Below are 25834 nucleotides of genomic sequence, written 5' to 3' on the forward strand. Positions count from 1 at the left end.
CGGACTTCGAGCGGGTGGGGGGCCAGTGGCCCGACAGGACCAGGAGAGCTGTGTCACCCCTTTCCCACCTGTTGTGTAACTGAGCACTCCCCAGCCCTCAGCAAGGAGAGCCCTTGTAGGGTGCTCCCTCCGCTTCTGTACACGCCTAAGCAGAAAGGCCATTTTGGCAAAGTCCTTGGCGCCTGAGTTTGTCACCTCAGGGACATCCTGGGGCCGTTGTGTGTTTTGGGGGTGGAGGTGGGGTCGAGTGGAAGGGACTGTAGGTGCAGGTCTCCGTGGGGTACATTTGGATTGAAGGAGCCGGAACCCTCCGGCTCAGCAGTCTTTCCTGCCAGCCTGGTCACCACCCCCACCCTCACCGCCCCCCAAAAAAGAAAGAAAAAAGAAAAACACCAAAACCTCGGCTTCTCCACCCCCTCGCTCCCAAATCTGCCTCAATCATGTGATTGCTCTTGCACTGCCTCTGGGGATGTGTAACTGATCACTCGTACATTCTGGGGGCTCGTGCGGAGCCGTGAGCGCCCCCACCTTACACCCTGCCTTGCTGAGGTGACTAAAGCCCTGCACTTCTCTCCACCTCTCCCTTGAAACACCTTCCCCAAAGCTTTCAGGGAGTTAGGAAGAGTGTCCTGCTGGCCCCTGAAGAAGCTAGTAAGTGGATTTTGCCCTCTCTGAGCACTTCCGTGGAACCCTCCCTCTCTCTTGTTGTGTCTCCTAGCTCAGAGTCCTGAGGCAGGGGAGGCAGGTGGTGCCATGGGACAAGGACATTTTTAAGGGTTAACCTGGCTCAAATTTCTTGGTGACAGTTGTATGGGGGAAGAGATGAGTGGACAAGGATGGTGCCTTGAACCCCAAGGCATTGTACTCAGCATCCGGCCTCGGACCTCTGTATCACCTTGGGTCCCCATCATTCCCCGTGTCTTCTCCTCCCTTTTCTCCCTCCTTCTTCCCCCTCCATCCTTTTTTCCTTACCTCCCCCCTGCCCAGGAGCTCTCCTTGTGATGGTTCATTCCACTTTGGTTTTTCAACATCAAAGGGGCAAAGCCAGATCCCCTGGGTGTCAGTCTTGCACCGAGCCCAGCCACTCCATCTGCTCCTTCCCCCCCGCAGAGGCCAGCATCCTTGGGTGAAGGTCAGGGCCCGTGGCTGTGTGGCGTGTGTGTGCACGTGTGTCTGCGTGAATGGGCGCATACATCTGTTCAGAGCCCTGCTGCGGATCAGCTCCTGACCTGAAGGAAGGATTAGTGACCTCTTAGCTGCGCTCTTGCAAATAACAGTAAAAACAATGCCTCATATTCACATGCTACTTATGTTCCTGAATATTTCTGGCCCTTTATGAAACCCAGTAATGATTTCCGTATTTCTCAAAGTATAGAATCCTATGGAAATCTGTGTCTGGTTTTCTCTCTATTGCCCTGACGAAGACTCCTCAACCTAATTATTTCCAAGTTTTCCTGTCTCTCCCTCCCCCCTCCTCTTGGAGCAGGGAAGCAAAATTGTCTGAGGTTCTCCTTGAAGATTTCTGACCAGAGGAAGGTGGGACCTGGAAAGGGAATTCAACTGAGGTCTTCTTTGGGGGTGCCTGCTAACCAGCCCTGACTGAGGCAGGCTGGCATCTGAGCTGTCTGCCGTGCTGCTTGCTGCCCTGGCCCCTGGGCTCCTGGGGCAGCCTGGATGGGGGTGGGGGGGAGGCGCTGACTTGGCAGCAATGTGAGGAGTCCCTGCCTCCCTCCTCAAAATGGCTTATTTGAGAGCCATAGAATGAGGCTTCCTGGGGAGGTGCTGTGCAGTCATGTTTGGGCTGTTAGCCATGAAGTTTCCTCTTGACAAGAGCCTAAATTAAAACAAATACCCGGGCTGTCATTTGCCTGGCAGCATGGTTTTGTGGCTCCCAGTGGAAGTTCCTCTGCCTCTCAGAAAGCTGTTGGCTTACAAGGCTCACAATCCTGGGGTGGCAAGTTCCCGCAAAAGCTACATCCAGCAGGAATTGTAAAGGGCATGTCCCCAGGACACAGGGTGTCCCATGGATGTCTTAGAGACTTGAATGACCCCCGCGATAGAGGTCCTTCCTAAATGCTGCTCCTGGTAACAGTGATAATAGCATATCCTGAGGAGCTCATATATGCCAGGCACTATGCTGGGCTCTCTCTAGCCGTCCTCTCCAGATTACACAACGGTGCAAGATTCCTAGTCTTATGTCCATTTTGCACGAAGAGAGGTGTGGTAAGCTCAGATCATGATCCAAAGTCACGTAACTGGTAAGTGACAGAGCTAGAATTCAGATCATACTCTGCGTTGGGAAGGAAGACTCTGAGTGCCACCTAGATATGTCTGAGCTTACTCAAGGCCTTGGGATGTCATGGAATGGGGGGCATCTGTCTCTTTGGTCCTGTTTTCACAGGATTCTTCCTGAAATGGTCCAGCAGGATAAGTAGGCCTCAAAGATTCTGAGCCCAACCTGTCCATGTGTCTCTAGCAGGAACTGGGGGCTGGTCCTGGAGCCACGGTGGGGGTGGTTGAGGTACCGAACTCCCTGAGGTTGGTGATTCTCTACTCCTAAGGTGCCAGACTGCCAACCAGCCCCTCTTCTGACTGACTTCTTGCCTTTGGAGTCGTCAGCTCCTTCTTCCGGGCTTCACCATCAATGCCGGGAGGAATGTGCGCAGTTTCATTGCAGGTTGATGGTCATTTGATAAGAGGTAGACAGCAGAGCCCCTTTCTCCTCTATGGTAGAAGTGCTGAAGGGCTGCTGTGGTGGCGATTTGTCCTACTCAAGGAGATGGGTTGACTCCCAGCTACCAGTGTGTTGTGGGGCTGATCGGAGCAGGGTCTTTGCTCCTGATGAGCTGGGGTGGTAGGTGAGGCTTCCAGCCACCCCTCTTCTTGTCTCTGTACCACTCATTTTCCTACGTTAATGTAATAACATCAGCTTTGCCCCTCAGGGCCTTGCCTCAACTCTCTCCCCAGAGCTGGCGTGATTCTTTCTATAGGGCTGAGTTCTTCCTTTTATCTTCTCTGTGTCTTTCTCTCATCACCTTCTCCATTGAGCACTTAGCACTCTCTCTTGGTTTTCTTCTATACCATGGGATTAGGTTGGATTAAATTAAGTTCTGTGGAATAACAAAATGGGGGTGCTCTGAGCCTGCCCCTCTGAGTGGATTCCACCCTCCACACAGAGCTGAACTGAGACATGGATGTGCGCCGGACAGGCAATAATTTGGCACTTCTTCAAATGGAAAGTCTTTCTTCTTTTACCCCAGGCAATACTTCCAGGTGATATTTCAGTCACTCGTGATATTTCCATGTCCCTTATAGACTCAGTGCCCTATCCAAGAGCCCAGAAAGCATTTGGGACTGTGGGGATACAAACCCATCTCCAGATCATCATGAACCAGCCTCAGTTTCCCATCTGTATTAGCCCCACCAAGGACCAGGCTACTGGCCTGACAGGCTGCGGGTCTGATCAGAGCAGCCGTCTCACCCAGGCCGCATCAGAGCACCCCAGATGTGCTAGTGAACACCTGCAGATGGACGCTTTTCCTCTGAAAAGCCCCAGCATTTATTCCTTCTTGTTAACACTAGTCCATTATTGTCATGGCCACTGGAGTCTCAGAGGTGGGGCTGGCAGAATGAAGTCATCTACCCAGAGAAAAATTTTTCTTATTGTGATTGTTGCTGTTGTTCTTTGGAAAACAGAAGAAATGACAGGAACATTTGTGAAGAATTAGCTAAGTGGGTAGAAGACAGGGGAATAGTGAGAAAACCATTCTGCCTCACTCTTGCAGGCGGGACGGAAGAATCGGGCTGTTGTCTGAGGTGTGGTCTGGTTCCTGGGTACCCTGTGCATACTCCTGTAATGCGAGGCCATGATGTCTCTTGGAGCTGCCATGTGGATTCATTACTGTTTATAAAGTGCTTTGAAGGTGAGGAGCGCTGTGGGACTGTGGCTCAGCTGTCCAGCTTGTGATGGTCCTCATCACGATCAGGGGTCCGTGAAAGGCTTGCTGATGAGTGGAAAGGGGCTGCGAAGGGCGTGAGGGGGCTGGCAGGTGCAGAGTCCTGGACCCGGTTCTTAGGTGGTGCCTAGGCCAGCTCCTCACGCATAATAAGCCTTCAGTGATTTTTGGTAGCATGAGTATGAGAGGGAGAAGAAAACCCCTGGGTTCTTGACTCCTTTAACTCCTTACTCCACCAGAAATGCCAGAAACCTATTCATTGGCCCATTCACAAGTTTCCAGCCGTGTGGATTTGGTAATTGTAGTAGTTTGTAGTGGAGTCGGAGACCCCCCAAGGGAGTCCCACGCGTTGCTAGGGCTTGTGATTGTGCAATTGGAAGACTTCACTGCCAGGGTTGGTGCGGCAGCTGTTTGGCTCAGCTTGGGCCCTTTGGGGGCAAACTGGGAACAAGGCAGCTTCACGGTCGGCTTCACGGTTGGCTTCACGGTCAACTCCACATCCATCCTTGTTTGCCTCTGCCAGACCCCTGGCTGTGGTAGGTTGAGGCAGGCTGTGGGGCTGCAGTACCCGTCACTTTCTACCTACAGGGTCTTAGCACTTTCCACTGAGTACCAGTAGGAAGAGGCGTGCAGCTTACCTGTCTTCAGAGCAGGATAGGAAAGACTGATTTTGATGTGTGACCTTGGTCTGCCTTCGTTTGCATTTCTTTGGGCAAGATAGGGTCAGCTGGAGCCATGGGTGCTCCTGACTGGCAGTGGGAGTGTTCTGAAGCTTGGGGAGAAGCTTCCCCACCCTGTAAATGGGAAAAAAGAAATCAGGGCAGTAGGCACTATAGAAACACCCCCATATGGGGATTGGGAACAGATGCCCAATCCAGCCCCCTGCCTAAGGCATTTGGCAAAGACCCCTTCAAGGTGGGGCCAACTGGTACCCTGACTGACTGGATGAAGAATAGGTGTTCTGTGTCCCCAGAGTCGGACCTTATTTCGGCTTCTCACACAGTTTTCTGTCCTATGCTTTTTTCCTGTCTTCTCTCCTGCCCTTCCTTCCCTACCACACACCAGAATGAAAAATGAATGTGGGTTTACTAGCCATATAGAAACTAATGGTCAGTGTGGTCTTTAGGAGATGGGGCAGATGGGGTGGGCTCTGCGGTGACCTCATTGGTCAGGTACCCTTTCTCTCCACCCTCACTTCTGATGCCTACATATCCCTCTAGACCACAGGTAGACATGGAAGATGTGGTCAGGCACTTTGCCTCAGATGAGGAAGATCTCCAGAACGGGTTGGGTGGCTAGAAGGCCTTGGGTGGACCAGTGCTGATAGAGGTCAGAGCCCTTGTCACTCCGGGCTACAAGGCCATTGGCCTCTCTGGTGTGTTGGAGCTGGTGCTGCCTGCAAAAGTCCCATATTGACTAGGGATCTGTGGGTTTACTCAGGGCTGTTGGGAAAGGATGTGGCCATAATTACCTTCATGGGACTGCAGGGTTGATCCCATTAGAGTGCTGGGCTAACCCCTTCCTCCTGGGCATTGCCTCCTGGCCAGCAGCAAGGGTTTAATGGATCAAGATTATGGAGACCAATGGTGTTGTGTAATTAAGCCCAGTTATTTCCCTACCTGGGAGACATTTATTCTCCACAGCAACAATTGATTTCCTTACTTGTGGTCACCCTGTTCAGCTGCAAGTTACCCTGGGCCCAAAGAGCCTAGGGGCCATTTTCGTGATTGAGTTTCTTCCTTGAAGGTGAAATTTTAGAAGAACAAACCCTTTCTGAGAGTTTTGGGGTCAGAGTGGCCGTGTGTTCCCTGTGATGGCACACCTTGGAGTTGTACACTGTGGACCTCTTTGGGAAATGTGTCTGGGTTCCACAAAGATACATAGAAACTTCACTCTTGGGTCTCTCACCGGGCCCAATGAAAAAGCTCGGGGCACCTGGGTGGCTCAGTCGGTTAAGTATCTGCCTTCTCTTGGGTCATGATCCCAGCGTCCTGGGATTGAAACCTGTGTCGGGCTTCCTGCTCAGCAGAGAGTCTGCTTCTCCTTCTCTCTCTGCCTCTGCACCCCTTGCTCATGCTCTCTCTCTCTAATAAATAAATAAAATCTTAAAAAAAAAAGAAAGAAAAAGAAAGAAAGAAGAAAAGAGAAGAGAAAAGAAAAGAAAAGAAAAAAGAAAGGAAAAGAAAAGAAAGCCCATCCGTCCTGCTGGGTTTGTAGAAATTAGGTTTTCCATCTGGTCTGGGAAGAACAGACGTATCACATAGCCAGCGCTACTATGGCCCAGATGCCATGCTGTGCTGCATACTTCCCTTACGTTACCCTAATATGAGAGAAAGAGGCCCTGAGAGGTGAGGTTATTGCCAAAGTTCTCCGGTTTGAACTGGATCAGATTTCAGATTGCCCTGACCCTCTGTGCAGCCTTCCCAGGGCAATAATGATTATAGCCAATACTGTGGGGTAGCTACAAGGTGTCAGCACTGTCCTGGGCATTAACTCTGTGTTATCACCAATCCTCATCAGGCCCTCCTTTATGAGGCAGGAGTTATTATCTCTATTTTATAGAAAGGAAACAGGCTCAGGGAAGTTGAGTAGTTCTAGGTTCTAGAGGACAAGCCAGGCTTTGAGCACAAGGTCGCTGGATTCTAAACCGTGCTTTCTTCCACAGTCCTTGCCTTTCACAGCAGTGCCAGTGAAGGCCCCTTGGCAGCTGGTAGCTCATGGAAGTGGTTTGATCTGTTCACCTCGCTAGCTAACAGGACAACCGTAAGAACTGTCTTAGCTCCCCCACAGTGTTCAGGTAGCGCTCAGCCTCCAGGTGGCCTGTAGGTGCCCACCAACTGGACTGCCTCTTCCGAAGGAACGATCCCAAGGAGATCCCCCTATGGGCACTTAGAGCCCGTATCCCAGCGTTACCTTCCCTGGGATTATTGGCAAGAAACAGTGATGGTTAACAACAACGACAACAACAAAAAGAGTTTTAAGGGAAAGGGAAAAAATAGACTTTGGGGGTAGAGATGAGGGATAGCTAGTGCCCAGTTTCTAGAGCAGAGCAAGGGCAGAGGCAAGGAGATGGGGACCGGAGGAGGAGGGGACTTGGCAGAGCCCAGGCGTGCTGGCCTCACTCTTCGGCCTCTTAAAATTCACCTCCACAGTTTCCAAAGGAGAATAGAGGGCCCTCAGCCCTAAATCAGGCCACTGCACACCAAGGTCCTTTGCCGAGGCCCAGGGCCAGTTGGGCTGCGGATCCAGCTTCTGCGTTTGAACTCACCCACGCGCAGCATGCTAATGATGGGGTAGTTCCGTGCAGACCCTCCAGCGCCTCTCCCCATACCCCCAGGGCCCCAGAGCCCAGAGCCCCCTGCCAAGGGGTCAGTCTGCTGTGGCTCTTACACCCCAGCAGACCCCTCTTTCAAGATTGTTGCAGAAAGGGTTTGTGTGTGGTAAGTGTTCTGGATGTGATGAAACGGGAGGATTGTCTGCCCTGAGCTGAGAACCAAACCCAAAGGCGTAAGTGGGGATGAGGGAGGGGGCGCCCCACAGCTCCATTCTCTTCCTTTCCCTTCCCGGCCGCAAATTTCACTGGCAGCTTACTTCCTTCACTGGGTCTGCAGGCATTTTTAGGAATCCCTGTTTGGTTGGGTTGCAGGGAACCCCTGACCCACCCCTCCCGGGCTCCTCTGTAGAGGGTCAAATAAAGAGTTCCAGTTGCCCCAAGGCCTTAGTTGCTACTGCCCTCCCTGTGGTTCCAGGATGCAGCCAGACCCGAGGCTCAGCCTTGACCAGGTCCAGCCTCTGGGTACCCACCTCCCCCCACCCCGCCTCCTCACGCCCTCCTTTCTCCTGTTCTTCTTGTTCTTCCTGCCCTTTCCCCCAGCCTTTCAAGGGAAGAGACACCACTCAGGGAAGACTACTGAAATGGGGCTGCCCAAGCCCAAGAATTGAGAGGGCTGGGAGAGCACATCCTGGTGATGGGGATCCTGCGCCTCCAAAAAGGACATGGCTTCCCTCAAGTGCTTCTCCACAGTTCTTTCTGTGCAGGTTGAAACAATGCCTCAGTGCAAGCCATCCAAGCCCCTGCTCAGGCAGGGCTGGGGAGCGCCCGTTTCATCACCGGCTGCAGTAGCCACTGTTGTCAGCTCTGTGTCCTGAGAGAGGAGCCAGAGAGCTAAGGTGGAGACCTCCAGGGTGTAGCATGAAGGGCACTCTGCTCATGGGTGGCCTGGCCAAAGGAGTCAGCTCCTCACCGTTGCAATTCACTTAGCAGCGGCTGGGGACACCTGCCAAAGGGAGACTGGGCTAGATGAATGACCTACTAACTCTTGCAGTCTAAACATAATACATATATTTTATGTTATAAGCCGGTACATACACAAAGCAAAGCAAAAATTTCATTGGACAGTACTTACCCTTTCTATAACGTTTGCAATGCCCTTATATTTTGATATCCTTCTATTCCATGCCATTCCATTGCATTCAAAGCAAACCCAGAAAGTGCTGGTCATGACCTACTACATTGATTTCATGACCTACAGTGTGAAAACAGTGGGCAAGATGAGCTCAAAAGGGCTTTTATGAACTGTAAGGAATAATAGTTTACCAAACTGTGGTGATTTATGTACCTTTGTTGTGATTTTTGCCAGATTCCCACAATTCTGTTCTTACGGACTTAATGTTTTTCTTCAGTTTGATTCATTGTTTAAAATATATCTTACTTAGAAAGGGAACTAGTGGAAAATTTGTGCCACTTGCAATAAACCAAAAGTTACCTTACAAATAAATGCACTAAAAACTAAACAATGTTATTAATTCTGATTATACACTCTTGCCCTTGGAAGAATCTAGGTCTGAGCCTCCTGTGTCCTTGTTTAAAGAAAAAGGAACAGAAGATAGATGTTAAAGACATACTAGCATCAAACAGAGTCTTTCTTCTTCAGTAACAGGGAGATTGAAAGGAATCAAGAAGGGAATAATTTTCTCAACATGTGCTTGAGTGTGCTTTAATGCAGTGTGGCTAGCGAGCAGGTGCTAATCAAAGGGCCCTTCTGTGCTGGCATTCTCTACTCCTACCTACCCAGAGTCCCGGGTCCCCTCTTTCCTGTGGTGGGAGAAGAGAGGAGAAAAGATGGTTTTCTCCTAGGAGCAAATATACTAGAGCAGAGTCTCAAACTCTGTCGTGCATTTGAGTCACCTGGGGATCTTGTTAAGACACAGGTTCTCATTCCGTAGGTCTGAGGCCTGGGTTTCTGCATTCTAGCAAGCTCCCCGGGAATGCCAGTGCTGCTGAAGGTCTAGGGACCACAGTTTGGGGAGGAGGGCTCCAGGGTCCTTTATCCCCATCCCCAGGAGACTGACTGCAGACCGTGAGCCAAGCCAGACCCTTCTGTAACTGGATTCTAGCCAGATGAAAAGCAACCCATGCATGACCTATATCTCTTTTGAGCCCACTTCTCAATAAAAACAAAAAGAACAAAGCAATTGATTGGACATCTAATGGCTACCAGACTTGAGCTAGTGTTCTCGCATTCATGGTCTCATTTAATCCTCACAGTGAAACCTGTGAAAGGTTGTTACCCTTGTGCGAAGAACGAGAAGAGAGAGCCGCCATTGTGGTTGGCCTCTGCTGGGGATTTCTTGCATGGGGGGGTGCCCACCAGGCCTCCTATGTTCACCTCCTCCCTGAGCGGCAGAAGCTCAAGCATCTGCCTTCTGAGTGCCTCTGTCTAGACAAAACTGGTGTCCTCCCCACCCCCTTTCCCCCTGAAGGGCCGACTTCAGTGTTAATGGAGCACAATGCCTTGGCTGTTAATTTTCTAGTGCATCACTGAGAGGGTTAATGGGGGACCAGCTGGCGTGCCACTCAGCCGTGTGGAAGCACCATTTCCCCTTGATTTAGGTGGGCAAACATTTCGCAGACCCCCTGGCAGCTCCTGACTAACTCTTCCCCTTGTGGGCCTGGATGGTGCCTACCTGGGTGTGCCCGGGGCGCTGTGGGCCATCTTTGGGTGTAGAACCTTAGAGACCAGAAGCAGGAGAAGGTTCTGTCTCCTGCTCCCTGGAGCGGAAGGATGGGACACAAATTTGATGTCTGAAATGCTGGTTCTGGCCTGGGCGCCCTGTCCTGGCTGATCACGGCCATCACAGCCAGGCCGTTGCAGCGGACACCTGAGCCCCAGCAAGCCCCTTCTCTGATGCCTCCTGAGACGCCACCCCCCTTTCCATGTGGCCGCAGTGATGAGAAACCCACTTCCATCTGCCACTCCTTTGCCCAGAAACCTTCCATGGGGCATTTTACTTCCACATGAGATCCAAACTGCCCTCAAGCTCCCCCGTGCTGGGGGATCCTTGCACTATCCCGTCAGGTTTCCCAGCATCCCGCAGGCGACCTCTGTGCTCTGCTGAACTCCCAGCCAACCTCAAGCCTCGGCTGGGCTCCCACCAGCTCCAGGAAGCCCCCTGATGCCTGATGATAGCGCTCGCCTCCGCGAGGGCCCCGGCTCAGAACCCTGCCCGCTCTGGGCCCCATCACGGGGATGCCTTCTTACCTATTGTTTTGTAGTGTTTACCTATATAGTGTTTCCAGGCTGTTGTCATTTCTTCTCTACCAGACTCCGAACTCCTAGCGGCATGGAGACGGATAACAAAGGCTGCCATTTATAGAGTGCCAGACACTGTCCTTAAGCACTTTACAAACAATGTTCCATTTAATCTTCAACCTCCTGTGGAGGTCCCAACTATTTTTATCCAGTTTTATAGATGAGGAAACTTTCTTTTTTTTTCTTTCTTTCTTTTTTTCTTTCTTTTTTTTTTTTTTTAAGATTCTGGAGACATTAAACAGCTTTCCTATAAAGGGCTGAGCTGGGCTCTAAACCCAGATGTGTGTGGATGCCGCAGCTGCGGTCTTCACCAGACGGGCCCAAGTGCCACGGCCTCTGAATGAGAACTGTGTGTCTGAGGTCTGAGAAGCTCCTCTGCAGGCCCCGTCCAGTCTGGGGACCGGCTCTTATCCACTGCCTGCTTCTCCCTTTCCCGCACACCCAGCTGTGCCCTTGCACATGTGGGAGCTTGGAAATGCTTTGTGATTGGTGAAGAGGTAGGAAGAAACAGAGTGTTCTGAGGGGGCCCAGGTCCATCGTACAAGGGCCACCTAAGAGAATCATGGTGCAGGGGAGATGCAAGGAGGCCGTAGGGTGGGCGTGAGGAGGGCAGAAGGGCAATCAGAAAAGGATATTGGAGACCAAGCCAGTAGCTCGACCCCACCCGTAACTCAGGGCCTCACTCAACTCAGGGGATATTAATCAGCAGGGGCATCTTGTGAGATAAAGATTCTTTTTTTCCCCCCCAAAGATTTTATTTATTTAGTTGTCAGAGAGAGGGAGAGAGAGAGAGGGAAAGAGAGAGCACAAGCAGGGGGAGGGGCAGGCAGAGGGAGAAGCAGTCTCCCCACCGAGCAAGGAGCCGGACGCAGGACTCAGGACTCGATCTGAGGACCCCGGGATCATGACCCGAGCTAAAGGCAGACACTTAACCGACCCACCCAGGCATCCCATACAGGAGGCCCTACAGATTCTGATCCAGCAAGTCTAGGGCAAGGCCTCCTGTTTGGCTTTTTTTTTTTTTTTAAGATATTATTATTTGAGAGAGAGAGAGAGAGAGCACTCACAAGCAGGGGGAGGAGCCGAGGGAGAGGGAGAGGGAGAAGCAGACTCCCCAAGGAGAAGGGAGCCCGATGCAGGACTCGATCCCAGGACCCTGAGATTATGACCTGAACTGAACCTACTGAGCCACCCAGACACCCCCCCCATTTGGCATTTCTAGCAAGCTCTCAGGTGATGCCCATTCTGGGTAGGAAGGACCGAGACCCCTCCCAGCCCTTCTGGAGGGTCTGATTCAGTCACTTGCCAGTCTAGCGTCTTCCCACCTCCCTCCTTTGTCCAGGATGAAATCTAAACTCCTTAGCATGGCACGGGAGCCTTTTCAGACACTGTCTCCAGCCCACCTCCAGCCCCACCTCCTGGTGCTCCCTACCGCGCCCCCGACCCTCCAGCCAAACTGAATGCTCCATAGTTCCTCAGACACACCATGCCCGGTCATAGTTTGGTATTTTCTGCACGGGCGGTTCCTTTCCCTAGTGGAGCACTCATTGGCCTTTCTTAACTAGAGGAGGAGGCTGGATGTCACTTCCTTGGGAAGTCATTGCCTGGGGAGCGGGCTCTAGACCCAGGCTTCTAGCCCTGGAGAGGAGTCTCCAAGAGGTTTCTAGAACCCTTCCCTGTCCCTGCTCCCAGCAAAGGTCAGCCGTGGTCCCTGGCCTTGGAATCAGGTGACTTAATTGTCTTGCTTCGGGCATTCATTGTTTCTTGCCACCTTTGAGTAAAAATAGAGCTGAGAATGACTGAAGTGAAACCTGCCGTGGAGTCCAGGAGGGCAGGGATGGGGCCCCTCCCTGGGAAGGCGTGGGAGCAGTCTTTGGAGCCCCAGGAGCCATCCCTGCGAGCTCTGGGGAGGGGGCCTCGTGACCTGGGCCAGGGCTGCCCGGGCGTTGTGGTCATGCCCTGGACCCTGAGAGGCCAGCCTGGCCCTCCTGTCAGTATTTTTAGGGCTGCTGCCGCTTTAAAAGTTTCTCTCTGGGCTGTGGAAATATTTCAGGACTTCCGGAGGGGTTTCCTTCTGTGTGGTGCTTCTGGCGTTTTCCCCTGGGCATTTTGCCTCCAGGTTCCAGCCCCAGGCAGGGACAGCTTCCGGAAGGGCTGGGGGGTGCCGCCCTGGCTGCCTTGCAGCCGTCCTTGGGACCTTCTACCCCTGGTCGCCCACCCTTCCTGTCCTGACCCCTAGAGGCTAAGCTGATGAGAAGCTTCGGTGGATTTGACACAGAAATATTGGGACTGTTTGTAGAGACTTGACACGAAAAAATAATGATGAGATTCATGGGAAAATGCCAGTGTTAATAGCTATCACTCTCCTAGCACTTGCTGTATGTCCTAACATTGTTCTAAACACTTTATGGATATAAATTCTCTTCTTCTTGACAACAGTCCTGTGAAGAAGACACTTATCTCCACTTTACAAATGAGAACACAGATGCATAAATTAGGCAAGTAACTTGCTCAGAGACACACAGGTAGTGAATGATGAGCTGGGATATGAACCCACGCTGTGGGACCCCTGTGTTCTTGCTCTTTAACAGGACACGAGGCTACATCTTGCCTACCAACTGCCGCAGTTAAAGATGTCAAGTTTCTTTAAGGTCAAGGACATGGAACCCTCCAGGGATGGTTTCACAGAGCAGGTGATGACACAGCCTGCTCCCAGAGGGAGGTGTGACTTCATGGTTTCCCTTGAGACCGCTGGATGGAGAGAGGGTTCAGACAGGCATGAGGAGCTCACACTAGGGTCTATACCCATCTGCCCACCACCCCCCTGAATGTTGTGGAGACACTGGCCACGTGCCAGCCTGTCACCAGGTATAAGAGACACTGATGAATCTATCGTGTATTTGCTGAGAGGTTGTAGAAAGTGAGCGTCCTTAATCGGCCCGGGATCCTGGCCTGTCTGAGGTCCATGTCTGTAAATCCTAATTCCAGGTCCTTTTCAGATTTATTAATTCACAAATAATTGTGTCACAATATGATGTCTTCCTTCTCCTTGCAAATCATGATTCTCCAGGATAGAATTTTTTTCCTGTTATAAAAGGAATGCATGCAGTTATTGAAGATGAGAAAAATGCCTAAAAATAGAGGGGAGAAAAATCCAGGTTCCACTGTCCTACCCCCTGAGAAGAGCTTTGTCACCTCGGGTCTGGGCACCCAGCCCATCCGTGTGCTTCTGACAGAGGTGAGGCTGGAGGCCAGGGCTTGACAGAAACCCCTCACAGCCCCATGTCCCCGCACCAATCTTGGATGCTTGTGCCAAGGACGGAGGATCTGGAAACCAACAGGTGGCAGCTCCCCTTCTCCAGCTGGCTCTTTCAGACAAGGCGAGGATCAGAGGTCCGCAGCTTCCCTCTCCAGGCCGTCACATGCCCACCTGTCCTCACCCCAGCCCATCCTGGGGGCACAGCGTGGAGGTGCCTGCTGCTATCCCAGCTTGTCTGCCCTGGGCCCTATCCCAGCTTGTGACTAGAGACCAGTTTCCAGAGCTCTCACGTAGGGAGCATTAGTGGCTCTGTTTGGCCGGAAGCCCAGATCCAAGTCTCCCCCACCTCTTTTTCTACCACATGCCTCCCCCAGGCCCAGTTTCTCAGTGTTGTGGTCTTTCCTCATTTTCCAAAGGTTAACTCCAGTTAATTCAAAGAGAAATCTGAGACCAAGAGCTTTGTCTGCTCTCTCTGTTACTAGCTCCTTCCAGTTCTCTGCCATCTTCTTCTTTTTCTCTGTCTCTGCCCCCCAGGTCCCCAAGAAACTGTTCAGTAAGTGCTTGGTGGCAGGTTCTGAGAGACCCTGGCTCAGCCATCTAGAGACCAGGGTCCCCAACCAGTGCCACATCCATCAGGGTCCAGCAGGAAACAGATGGTGCACTCAGGCTGGGGAGTTTGGGGAGAGCTTAAATGGGACTATGACCAAAATGTGAGCAGGGTGAGGGGAGGGTCTGGTTCCCACATCTGGAGGCACAGAGGCCACGTGTGAAACTTGGCAGGAGCTGCAACCTTCAGGGGAAGCACACAGCCCGGGTGGCCCACAGGGAGGGGCCGGGGACGAGGGGGAGAAATACCCCCCTCATACCCTCCCCTCCTCTGATTTCTCTGGGGCAGAAACCAGAGTGGAGAAGCAGGGAGAATGGACCTGGAGGGACACACTCCAAGACACTAGCCTGTGTCCAGGTAAAATCATTCCCTCTGAATCTTTCCTCATCTGCGGAGTGAGGGTTATAAGACCTGCCACGTGTGTGTTGTGAGGTCGCTGGAAAAACCAGCTAAGTAAATGAATGGTGACGACGTGTTCATCGTACTGTTTTATACAGTACGGGCGTGAGGGGTGAGGGGTGATTGTTGTCACTGATATACACTCACTGGGTCCCCCCCAAGGAATGGGGCTTCCACATTCTCCCTTCTGCTGGGGATCCTCTGATCTCCGAAGGATATGTGGGTAAAGGAAACCACAGTTGCAGAATTGATCTGGATGTGATTCCTGGAGCTTAAAGTGCTCAGCTTGCCCTGGGCAAGTTGTTAATGAGCCCCTCTGCAGTGAACGTACCTCGCTGGGCCAGTTTGGGGGTCAGAGGAGCATGGATGCTGTCGTTACTATTAGCCAGCCTTGAGGGGGTGGGTAGGTAGGTTAGAAGACAGGCGACCTTGACCCAGTAGAAAAGACTTAACTTCCAGATGGATACGGCTTTCTGAAAGGCCCCAGATGGGTGCCGAGGGTCGTAGCCTTTGTAGTGTCCATGGGCTGGGCGTCTGCAGGGTTCTCTAGCAGGCAGTGAGGCCTGGCTGCCACCTGCCCACTTCTGTCTGCCAGAGTACTTTGTCTGAGTGCCAGAGCACTCCCTTGAGGCTGAAAGGGTCAAGTACAACAACTCCATCAAGTGACAGTGTCTCCACGGGATAAGTGTCCCACCCTGGGAGACTTCCACATAACAGAAGATTTGTTGAATGAATGAATGAATGAATGAACACGTGAATGAGTGATTGTTAGTCTGCACTGCAGGTGCTCCTTAGAACCCGAGAGCCTTAGATGTGAACGTGGGTTCTGTGAAATAGTTACATCGTTAACCCTTGGTTTCCTCATCTGTGAATTCACAGTATGATTCATACGTACGGTGCTGACGTTTGATGAAATTCAGTTACGTAATGCATAGAGGTACCAGGCCGTAGGTGCCCCCGTTGAGTGTCACTTTCTGCCCGGTAACAATGCGGTGAGACCACAGGCACTGTGGACACAGGCCCTCAGGGCTCTGTTCCTGGCGGTGTTTGTGCCCACCTCCCTGTCTCCAGGCAAGGCCTGCTGTGGGTCCCTCTCCTCTCAGTCCTAAGGCACCTATTCTCTCCGGACAGCACCCCCTCCCTGGGGTGCCATCACTCACAGGGGCCTGCAGTTCACAGGTAACATCCCTCCTGCTTCAGCTGAATCCAAGCCCTACAGAGGTCCCCAGGCTCCAAGGTGTGGGTCCCCAGTCTCTCTCCTTAGCATCACTGACCCAGGCCCAAGGCCATGGAAGCAACTCCTAATATTGGCAGTAACCATCGCTGACTTATGGTGGGTCCTTACTGTGCACAGGCACTGATCCGTTCATTCTCTTGGACTCACCAGAGTCCCCATGGCTAGCATAGCATTTCAGAGTAACTGATTTCCCTGGTAGTCCTATGTACTTGATGCATTTCAAAAGAGTCTTCAGAAAAGAGTCCATGCACTTCACCAGACGGCCCTGGGTCTGTGGCACAAAGGAGTGAAGGGTCCCTGCTCATTCCCTGCAAGTTCCAGGTTCCCTGGACTCTCAACAGAATTCAGCCCTCTCTGGGTAGCTCTGGGTGGTGGCTGTGACAATGGCCTTCACTGAACTGGGAGGCAGGAGACCTGGGCTCTTCCCCGAGCATGGCTGCTCCCTGGCTGTGTGACCTTAGGCGGGTTCTCAGTGCCCTCAAGTATAAAATGTAATGGTTGGACTCTCCCTACATGATTTTTATTTCTATTTTCTATATGAACTGTATAGCATGTGTACTGAAGAGTATATAAAATGTCTGGGTTTGGCTTAATAGGGACTTACAAGACAAGTACCGCTTTGTCCTCCATGAAGCTTAGAGACCTCCGCGAGGCCGGAGAAGCGGCTGTGTGTCTCACGGTGTTCGTTTGCTAATATAAAGCCCTACCGACTGGGGTGTTTAAACAATAGAGGTGTGTTGGCTCACACTTCTGGAGACCAGAAGTCCCACATCAAGGTGCCAGCGGGGTTGATTTCTTCTGAGGGAGAATCGTTCTGTGCCTCCCTCCTGGCTTCTGCTGGCTGGCTGGCTGGCAATCCTTGGTGTTTCGTGGCTTGTAGATGCATCACCCCGCTTGACCTCTGCCTTCCCTCTTCACATGGCATTCTCCCTGTGTCTCTGCATCCAAGTTTCCCCTATTATAAAGAAAACAGTCATGTTGGATGGGGGCCCACCCTAATGACCTCATTTTAACTCGATTAGCTCTGTAAAGACCATATTTCCAAATGAGTCACATTCTGAGGTTCCGGGGGTTAAGACTCCAACATCTCCTTTTTGGGGGACACAATTCATCCCATCATACTCATTTTCACTCCCCACCCAATGCAGACAAAGGTAACCACTGTCCTGAATTTTGTGTTACTCATTCCCTCCTTTTCTTCAGAGTTTTACTGCATAGGTATGTATTCCTAAATAATATAACTGCAGGTTTGCAGCAATTTATATAAATAGAATCGTAGTATAAGTATTTTTTGTGGCTTTCCTTTTTCTGCTTAAAATTATGTTTTTGAGATTCATCTTTGTTCTTGCCTCTAGCTTTAGATTATTCATTGTCAAAGCTACATAGAATTCCATTCTATGAACAAACTGCAACTTATTTAGTAGTAATAATGGTATTCCTATATTTTTGGACCAAATCTATAGTAGGCAAATCATTTTACACTGCAACACAGCACACACACACATACAAACTATATCTGTCTATATATATATGAGTTCATACATATATACATACATGATATATATATATATTGAATAGAATAGAAACAATAGAAAGAATATATATTGTTTCATATGTATATATGAGACAAGCTTCACAAAACAATACCTACTCTTGGTCTGTGAGATGCTCCTTTTTAATCCATTCCAAAAGGTGACCTGCCAAACTGATCGCATAATGCACTAACGGGTCAATTTGCCGTGGCTGAATGGGCCCCCTCGTATGTCCTGCTTGATGGCCCTGGGGCATCAGGGCATGGCTCCGCTGCCAGCCAGCACTTTAAGAGATGGCTCCTAACAAACAAACAAACAAACAAACACCATGAAAAGAGATTTATTTTTAGGAATCACACTACTAGATATTTACCCAAAAAATACGAAAGCTCTAATTCAAAGGGATACACGCACCTCTGTGTTTATTGAAGCGTTATTGACAAGAGCCAAGACATGGACGCCGCCCAAGTGTCCACCGATAGATGGATAAAGATGTGGCGCACACACACGCACGCACGCACGCACACACACTGGACTATTACTCAGCCATGAAAAGAAGGAAGTCTTGCCATTTGCAACAACGTGGATGGATCTAGAGGGTATGATGCTGAGTGAAAAGGCAGTCCGAGAAAGACAATTATCATACGATCGCACTCATATGCGGAATTTAAGACACCAAACAAATAAATGACCAAAGGAAAAAAGAGAGAGGGGGACAAACCAAGAAACAGACTCTTAACTCTAGAAAACAAACTGATGGTTACCTGAGGGGATGGGGGGATGGGAGAAATAGGTGATGATGAAAAAAAAAAAAGAGAGAGATTTATGTCCTCACAGGACACTGTCGCCTTTGTGAAGGGAGCAGCCACCCCAGGTTCCCTCTCAGCAAAAGCTCATCTCTTGGAACTGCTGCATTCAGGAGCCACTACAGCCGGAGGCCTGGGCTCGCTCTCGTGATGAAGTGTGTGTTCCTTAGGACACGTGCCTTCCCTGTGCTGGAGGCTGGTGGGGAGGGGTGTCTTAAGTCGGGTCCTCCCTCAGCCCCAGCTCTTACTGTCCTTAATGAGGGGCACGTTGGAGTCAAACCCGGGGGTCATCTGGACACATGCGTGTAACGCCCCACAATGAGCCCCTTTCCTTCTGTCCCTCGATGGCCCACCAATGCCCATCCTGCCCGCCCCTCAGGAAGAGGCCATAGACGTGCGAACAACAAGGAGGAGGATGGTATGGGATGTTCCCAGTCCACTGTTGTCCCTTACGCACACCTGAGCCATCATCCTTCCCAGCCCTGCACAGCTGCTCAGCCAGACCCTTGTCCTCGCTTGGCAGCCCCTCCCAGCCACCTCAGGGCACTTCCAAATTAAAATAGGATCAGGTTTCCCTCCTGCTTAAAACTCTTCTGCGGCTCCCCGCTGCCCTCTGGGAGGGAGGAACCCTGCTTCTTAGCATCTCCCAGGCCTCTGTGGCCCAGCCTGCCGGCTTCCTGAGCCACAGCACCGCCCCCCCCCACCTTACCCTTATGCCTTCTTCTCTAGTACCTCTGACTCCCCCAGATTTCCCAGACTCCACATTGATTCTTGCCCCTGTGCCTCTGTAAGTCTCCATCCCCAGTGGCTTGCCTAAAGAAGAGATTCAAACCCGGTTCAGCATCACGTCCCTCTAACAGCTCTCTCTGACTCCCGACAGAATGAATCACTTCTGATAGTACTCAGTGTCATGTCATTGTTCAGGACGCGGGCTCTGGAGAGAAGACTGCCCTGAGCTTGAATCTCGGCCCCACCACTTATTAGCTGTGTGCTCTTGAACTACTTACCTGACCTCTCTGTGCCTCAGTTTCCTCATGCCAGGCGCACTGTGAGAATTAAGGGAGTTACTGCGTGCATCAGACACGTAGTCAGTATATACTCTCTGCCCCCTGGCTGTAAGCCTCATGAAGACAGAGACTGAGTCTGCTTGGCCTCCCTGTTGCGTCCCCATTGCCAGGCACTGTCCATTGCCAGGTGCAGTGCCTGGCGCATAGTAGGTACACATCGGATATCCATCAGTGGAGGGGAGGAAAGCCGCCTTTACCCTCCTTGGAGAAGTGTCTATTTGGATCCTTTGCCTATTTTTTAGTTGGGTAATTTGTCTTCTTATTGTTGAATTGTAAAACTTCTTTATATATTCTAGCCACATCAGATATACGATTCACAAGTATTTTCTCCCATTCTAATGGGTTGTCGTTTCACTGTCTTTTTTTTTTTAGAGGTTTTTTTTTTTTTAAAGATTTTATTTATTTATTCGACAGAGACAGCCAGCGAGAGAGGGAACACAAGCAGGGGGAGTGGGAGAGGAAGAAGCAGGCTCATAGCGGAGGAGCCTGATGTGGGGCTCGATCCCATAATACCGGGGTCACGCCCTGAGCCGAAGGCAGACACTTAACCGCTGTGCCACCCAGGCGCCCCTCACTGTCTTGATAGTATCCTTTGAAGCACAAAAGCTTTTACTTTTGATGACGTTCAGTTTATCTATGTTTTCTTTTCTTGCTTTTGGTGTCCTTAGCCAAATCCAAGGTCATGAGCTTTACCCCTATATTTTCTTCTAAGAGGTTTATAGTTTTAGCTCTTACATTTAGGTCCTCAATCCATTTTGAGTTAATTTTTGTATATGCAATAAAGTATGAAATAAGGGTCTAAGTTCATTCTTTTGTAGGCAGATATCCAGTTGTCTCAGCACCATTTGTTGAAAAACTATCGAATGGTCTTGACACTCTTGTGGAAAATCAGTTGACCATACGTAGATGTGCTTATGTTTGGCATCTCAAATCTACTCCATGGATCTATATATGTGGCAAACCACCTGTCACTCTGACCGTTTATTATCTCTGTCCGTCTGCTCTCAGCCATCCTGGAGGCCCCTGTAGTACGCGTGACCAGGACATCCTGTAGCTAAACACCCTCTCCCAAGTGGCCCCTGGAGTTGAGCACTTCCATCTGTCAGGGTGACCACTGGGAGGGCCCAGTGTGACTGGCCCCTGAAAGCGCATGGGGGAGGGTGCTGTGGAAGCATGCTTTCCCTCCCTGTCCCTGCACGCCTGCACACCTCCCAGCGCGGGGTGAGAGGTCCCAGAGCAGGGCCTGTTTGTGCCAAAGCCCAGCTTCTGATTGGGTGGATGCCCTTGATGTGGGCCAGGTAGGAGGGACCGTAGGGCGGGAAGTGGCTCTTGGGATGGAGAAGGGAGTAGGGCCTGCAGGAGGGAAGCATTCCTGGCACTGGAGGCATCTTCACCAGGACAACAGCCTTGGGAGGGAGAACCCTGAATCCATGGGTAGGCACTGGGAGACTAGAAAGAGCCATTAGTGTTGGCAAGCTCTGGTCCTAACATGGCTTCTTTCCCTGTTTCTTGAGTGTGTGTGTGTGTGTGTGTGTGTGTGTGTGTGTGTGTAGGGGTGGGAGTGTGTGACTCGATCCCCCTCCTTTCCAAGTTCTTATTCCATGAGTCTGGGGGACTGGGATGCTTTAAGAGGTCAGGTGGCTCTTGGCCAGAATGTCCTTCGTGTAGGATTGTTGTCTCACACTGACTCCAGCCAGTGAATGAGACTTTTGTGGAGTGGGATCAGGAGCTGGGAGGCTGGGGATCAGTGGTATCATGGGGACATTTTAGCTGCGGGGGAGTTCCAGACTTAGGGGTACTTTTGTGCAACACAGGCAGAGAACACAACGGAGCGGAGAACTGTAAAGCGTCACCTGTTGAATTCTGCGTTGCTGGGCTGCCTGTGGGCTGAGGGAAGCGGGGGTGCTTTCGCTGGTGGGGTGCTGGCTCAGAAGGCAGGGAGGGGGCCGCGTGGTGGTGGAGAGGCCCATGGTGCAGTCTCTCTCCCCCTCCTCCAGATCTCCTCAGGCCTTAGAAACGAATCTTCTAGAAGTGGCAGCCACTGCGGTGACACCGTTTTTGTTCGGAGCACGAGAGGGGAATCTATTGCTTGCTTCAGGGCCACCCTCCCTTATTTCCAGTCCTCGGACAGAACTGGGGGAAGAGCAGAGTTTTCGGTAGGGGTGTGCCCACCTCCTCCCTCTTCGTTTGTTCCCCCCACTCGCCCGCCCCCAAGTGGGAACAGAGCTGTGTGAGCCCAGTCGGAGTTGCTCACTGCCTGAGAATTGCATCAGCCCCGCCTGGCAGGCTGGAGCGGGAGCCTGTTGCTATGGTGACCGCGGGGCTTCAACCCAGTGAGAAGGATGAGTTAGTCGCAGGGTGTGGTCTTCTCGCCTTGCGATGCTGTCATGTGACAGGCACACGGTCTGTGGGTCTGTATTTCTCTTCCACGGGGAGATGTGTCATCTGCTTAGGTGGGCAGGATGGGGCGTTGACCAGGTCTGGTGTGTGTGCCCGGAAGACGCAAGTGGCTCCCTTAGCCTTTCTCCCTCCTTCTGGAAACGGTGGGTGATTGGACCAAGTAAACCAGCTTCTGGGGGAAGGAAGGGATCCAGGATGTCACCTGTCACCCAGTACAAGGGCAGCTCTGCATCCCAGCCAATAAAACCTGTCGTGATTTTTTTTCTAAACCACGTGACAGAGCTCACCTACCTTGCTAACGATAATGGACGGCTTGGCCAAACCAGCACAGTACCTTGGTTCAGATCTCCTCTCTCACATTTTGCCTGTAAGGGGAAAGGAGGGGAAAAGCCCACGTTCCAGCGCATCAGGCACCTACTATGGGCTGGGCACTGCACTAAATGTTGCCTCATCATTGCGTCATCTCCTTACCTCTACACTGGGGAGTAGGTAATGCTGTCCCCACTTCGCGGAGGAGCAGGCTGAGGGACCCAGAGAGTTTCAGCTGACTCGCCCAAAGAGTTAAACCTAAATCTTTGAGCTTCATGTCCAGTGTTCTTTTGGATTCCAGATCCTGCTAGAATCAGGAATTCGTAGGATGTCTAGTAATGAAACACACGGTCCATCTTCTGGTGGAAAAACTGTGGCAGTGTCTCCTCAGAGAAAACGACGTGTCTGTGTAGGGCACTGCTGTCTGGAGCTGTTTCTGACTTCGAAGCGGGAAGAATGAGAGATGTGGGTGTTGCCTGTGGACAGAGGAAAACCCAGGAAGCAGTGAGGTGATATCAGGGCAGGCACTGACAAAGCCAGACTTGGTTCATTGACGGAGCTTGGGATTGCTGCCTGGGACCCTCTGGGGGTGAAGACTAATTGACAGATGAATTCTCACAGAGAGAGCTCTGGTGAGAAGGTCCAGGGTAAGATGGAGAAGCAGGAGAACAAGGGCCTGTGCCACAGCCTGGTGATCAGATCTGACCTGCCCACAGTAAGCGTAGTTAGTACTGAGACGGTGCTAGCACTCTTTCTTCTAAGTGCACTTTAGACGTACTTCCTCATTTCATCCTCACAGAAACCCTGCGAGTTTGGTGCTATGATTCTATTTTGAACATGAAACAGAGGCACAGAGATGTTAAGTGACTTGCCCGAGGTCACACAGCTGGTAAGAGGTAGAGCTGGGATTCAAGCCCAGGTAGTCTAGCTCCAGAGCATGAGCTCTTGACCACTGTGTCTGCTCCTAGCTTCTGGAAAGATGATAGGGAGTTAGCTTGTGTGGCCCACCCTGGGGAGTGTGTGTGTACATGTATGCCCACGTGCGTGCACACACACACACACCAATATACTGGCAATGGGAGTGAAGGCTCAGGACTGCACTTCTGAGCTTCTGTGTGTTGGTGGCTGTGGCCTGTGCATTTGCGGGAGCCCAGGGAGACCTGTACCTGTGTGCATGAGGGCCCCTTCCTTCTTCCCTTCCTGCTTTTCTGGTTCCCAGGAGGCTGTGTGCTCTGCTGGCCCTGGTGTAGCGCTCTGGAACATACTGCTGCAGACTGTGTACCTGGATTGCTTGCCTACTCCTGTTGAGGGGCCCCAGGCCCCGAGGAAGGAGCTTGGATCTAGGGCCGAGAGTGGACAGTGGTCCCAGGACGAGCAGGCAGTGACCTCTTTGTGTCTTCCCAAGGGCCAGGACTTGGGGGATAAATGATGATGATAAAAATTAAAAAAAAATCAATATCCTCAACAATAACACCCCCTAACATTACTTACTACATGCCAGGCATTGTTCTCAGTCCTTTACTTGAGTTAACTAACTCATTTAACTGTCACAGAGCTCTATGAAATCGTGGTATTTTTATTATCGTCATTTTATAAAGGAGGAAACTCAAGCACAGAGAGGTTAAGCAAGTTGCCCAAGGTCACACAGCTACAACTGGGATTTGAATTTAGATAGCCTAGCTCCAGAGCCAGTGCTATGAAAGCACTGTACACTACTATGCCCTTCCATGGCTCCTAGAGGAAGCCTCCAGACTCTATACCCCTTCTCTCGCCCTCAATTCAGAATCTTGCTCTCATTTTCCTGGGAAACTGGGATGTGCCCACTTGCCTGCCTGGAGGTCCTGAGTATGAGATGCAGCCTCTGACAGCAGCCAAGCCCTGGGATTTGTGGGCATTGTGCCCCTTCTCTCCTCTCATGCTCACATGCCCAGATGTGGAAGGGACATTTCCAGGAGGGCTCCTGGGAGCAAAGGTAATTGACCTTGGCCATTGCTGCTGCGGCCCCATCCCACCAGTCTGCCTGCACTCAGACGATCCAGTGTAAACACCTGGGGCAGGGCAGGTCCTGCCAGCCCTGTGGGCCCTGGGACCTGTGTTTCTTGGCCTGTCCTCTCTGGCCTCTTGTCTACAGCCACACTTGTTATGAGAGCCAAGTTGAAACATCTCTTTTTCCTTTCCCTCCCCATCCTGTGTCAGCCCCTGGGCCATGTCTGGTCCTGAGCTTGATTCTTGGAGGAAGCTTCCTTCCTGCGGGGGGGTAAGGCTGGCATCTCTCGCGGCCAGGTGGGAGGATGCAGCTGTGTGGATCTGAGTGAAAGACGTGGGAGGTGGCAGAGGGGTGGGGGCAGAGCCAGGGGAAGTGGTGACCTTGGGGGGGGTGTTGCATTTCCTGCTGCGGCCCCTAGGTCCTTCTGCGTGTTCTCCAGGACATCACTAGGGCAGGTTGAACACTGTAATGGGTGCCCAGGTGCTGCCTGATGGGAGAGGGAGTTTTGAAATTGGAGCCAACAGATGTCTGGCAGCCCCTGCCTAGGGCAGAGCCAGGCTTGTCTGGTGCCAGGAAGTTGGCAGCAAAACCAAGGTAACTGTGGACGTGGAACCTGCCTATGGAACTCAGAAAGTGACTCCAAAGCCCTCCTTGGAAACTAAGTGGACTCCAGGGCTGGTTTAGTCCCCTTGCCCCTGCTAATCCCCACGAAAGAGTTTCTGTCTCTGGTTCTGCTCCTTCTGCGCCTTCCTGTCTGCTTTTTTAAAATTATGTTTTATTCTATTTTTAAATTGTGATAGAATACATAAAACAAAACTTACCACCGTAATCATTTTTAAGTGTGCAGCTCGGTGGCGTTAAGTACGCTCACGCTGCTGTGCAACCGTCCCCGCCATCCATCACCAGCGCTCTCGTCATCTTGCAAGACTGAAACCCTGCACCCATTAAACACTAACTCCCCGTTCTCCCCGACCGAGGCCCTGGCAACCATCAGTCCACTTCCTGTCTCTGTGAATTTGACTACTCTAAGTACCTCATGTAAGTGGAATCATACACTATTTGTCTTTTTGCGACTGGCTTATTTCACTCAGCATGATGTCCTCAAGGTTCATTCACACTGTAGTGTGTGTTGGAATTTTTTTTCCTTTTAAGCCTGGCTACTATTCCATTGTATGTCTATTACCACGTTTACCTTTCATTTATGCATTTATCCATCATTGGAGACTTGGGTTTGTGAAGTCTTTTGGCTCGTGAGTAAGGCTACAGTGACTGTGGGTGCTGCCCTGTCTCCTTTCGGGCTTACTTCACAATCAGCAATAGGCCATCCTTGGGGCTCGGTCAGGGGTGGGCTTGCCGGCTTGGTCCTGGGAGAGTGGGCGGGTCACCAAGTTGGTGGGAAGGCTTGGCCCTCAGGTGCCAGCGTGTCGCTGGTAGGCAGGGGCCTCTGCTCCACGTGGCCACTCAGGGACCCAGCCCAATGGAGGCTGCCCCTTCTGAACCCATGGCCTCCAAGGTCACTGCAGCAGGAGAAGGAGAACGGAGGAGTTTGCGTGAGGGCTGATCAGAGCAGAGAGTCAGAAGGTGGCGGGGCCTTGATGTGGATATGTGTCCATATCTGTGTGTGCGTGTGTGTGCATGTGTGTATAGTGTGTGTGCCTGTGCGTGCCTCTCTGTGTGCGTGT

The 25834-nt window shown here is 51.5% G+C and overlaps 1 protein-coding gene across 3 annotated transcripts in view; it reads left to right on the plus strand.

Moving 5' to 3' along the window:
- Positions 1–25834, plus strand: part of ABR (ABR activator of RhoGEF and GTPase) — a 174690-nt gene that overhangs the window by 42359 nt on the left and 106497 nt on the right. The window lies entirely within an intron of this gene.

This window comes from Ursus arctos, unplaced genomic scaffold, assembly GCF_023065955.2.
Source record: "Ursus arctos isolate Adak ecotype North America unplaced genomic scaffold, UrsArc2.0 scaffold_24, whole genome shotgun sequence".
Classification (NCBI taxonomy): Eukaryota; Metazoa; Chordata; class Mammalia; order Carnivora; family Ursidae; genus Ursus; species Ursus arctos.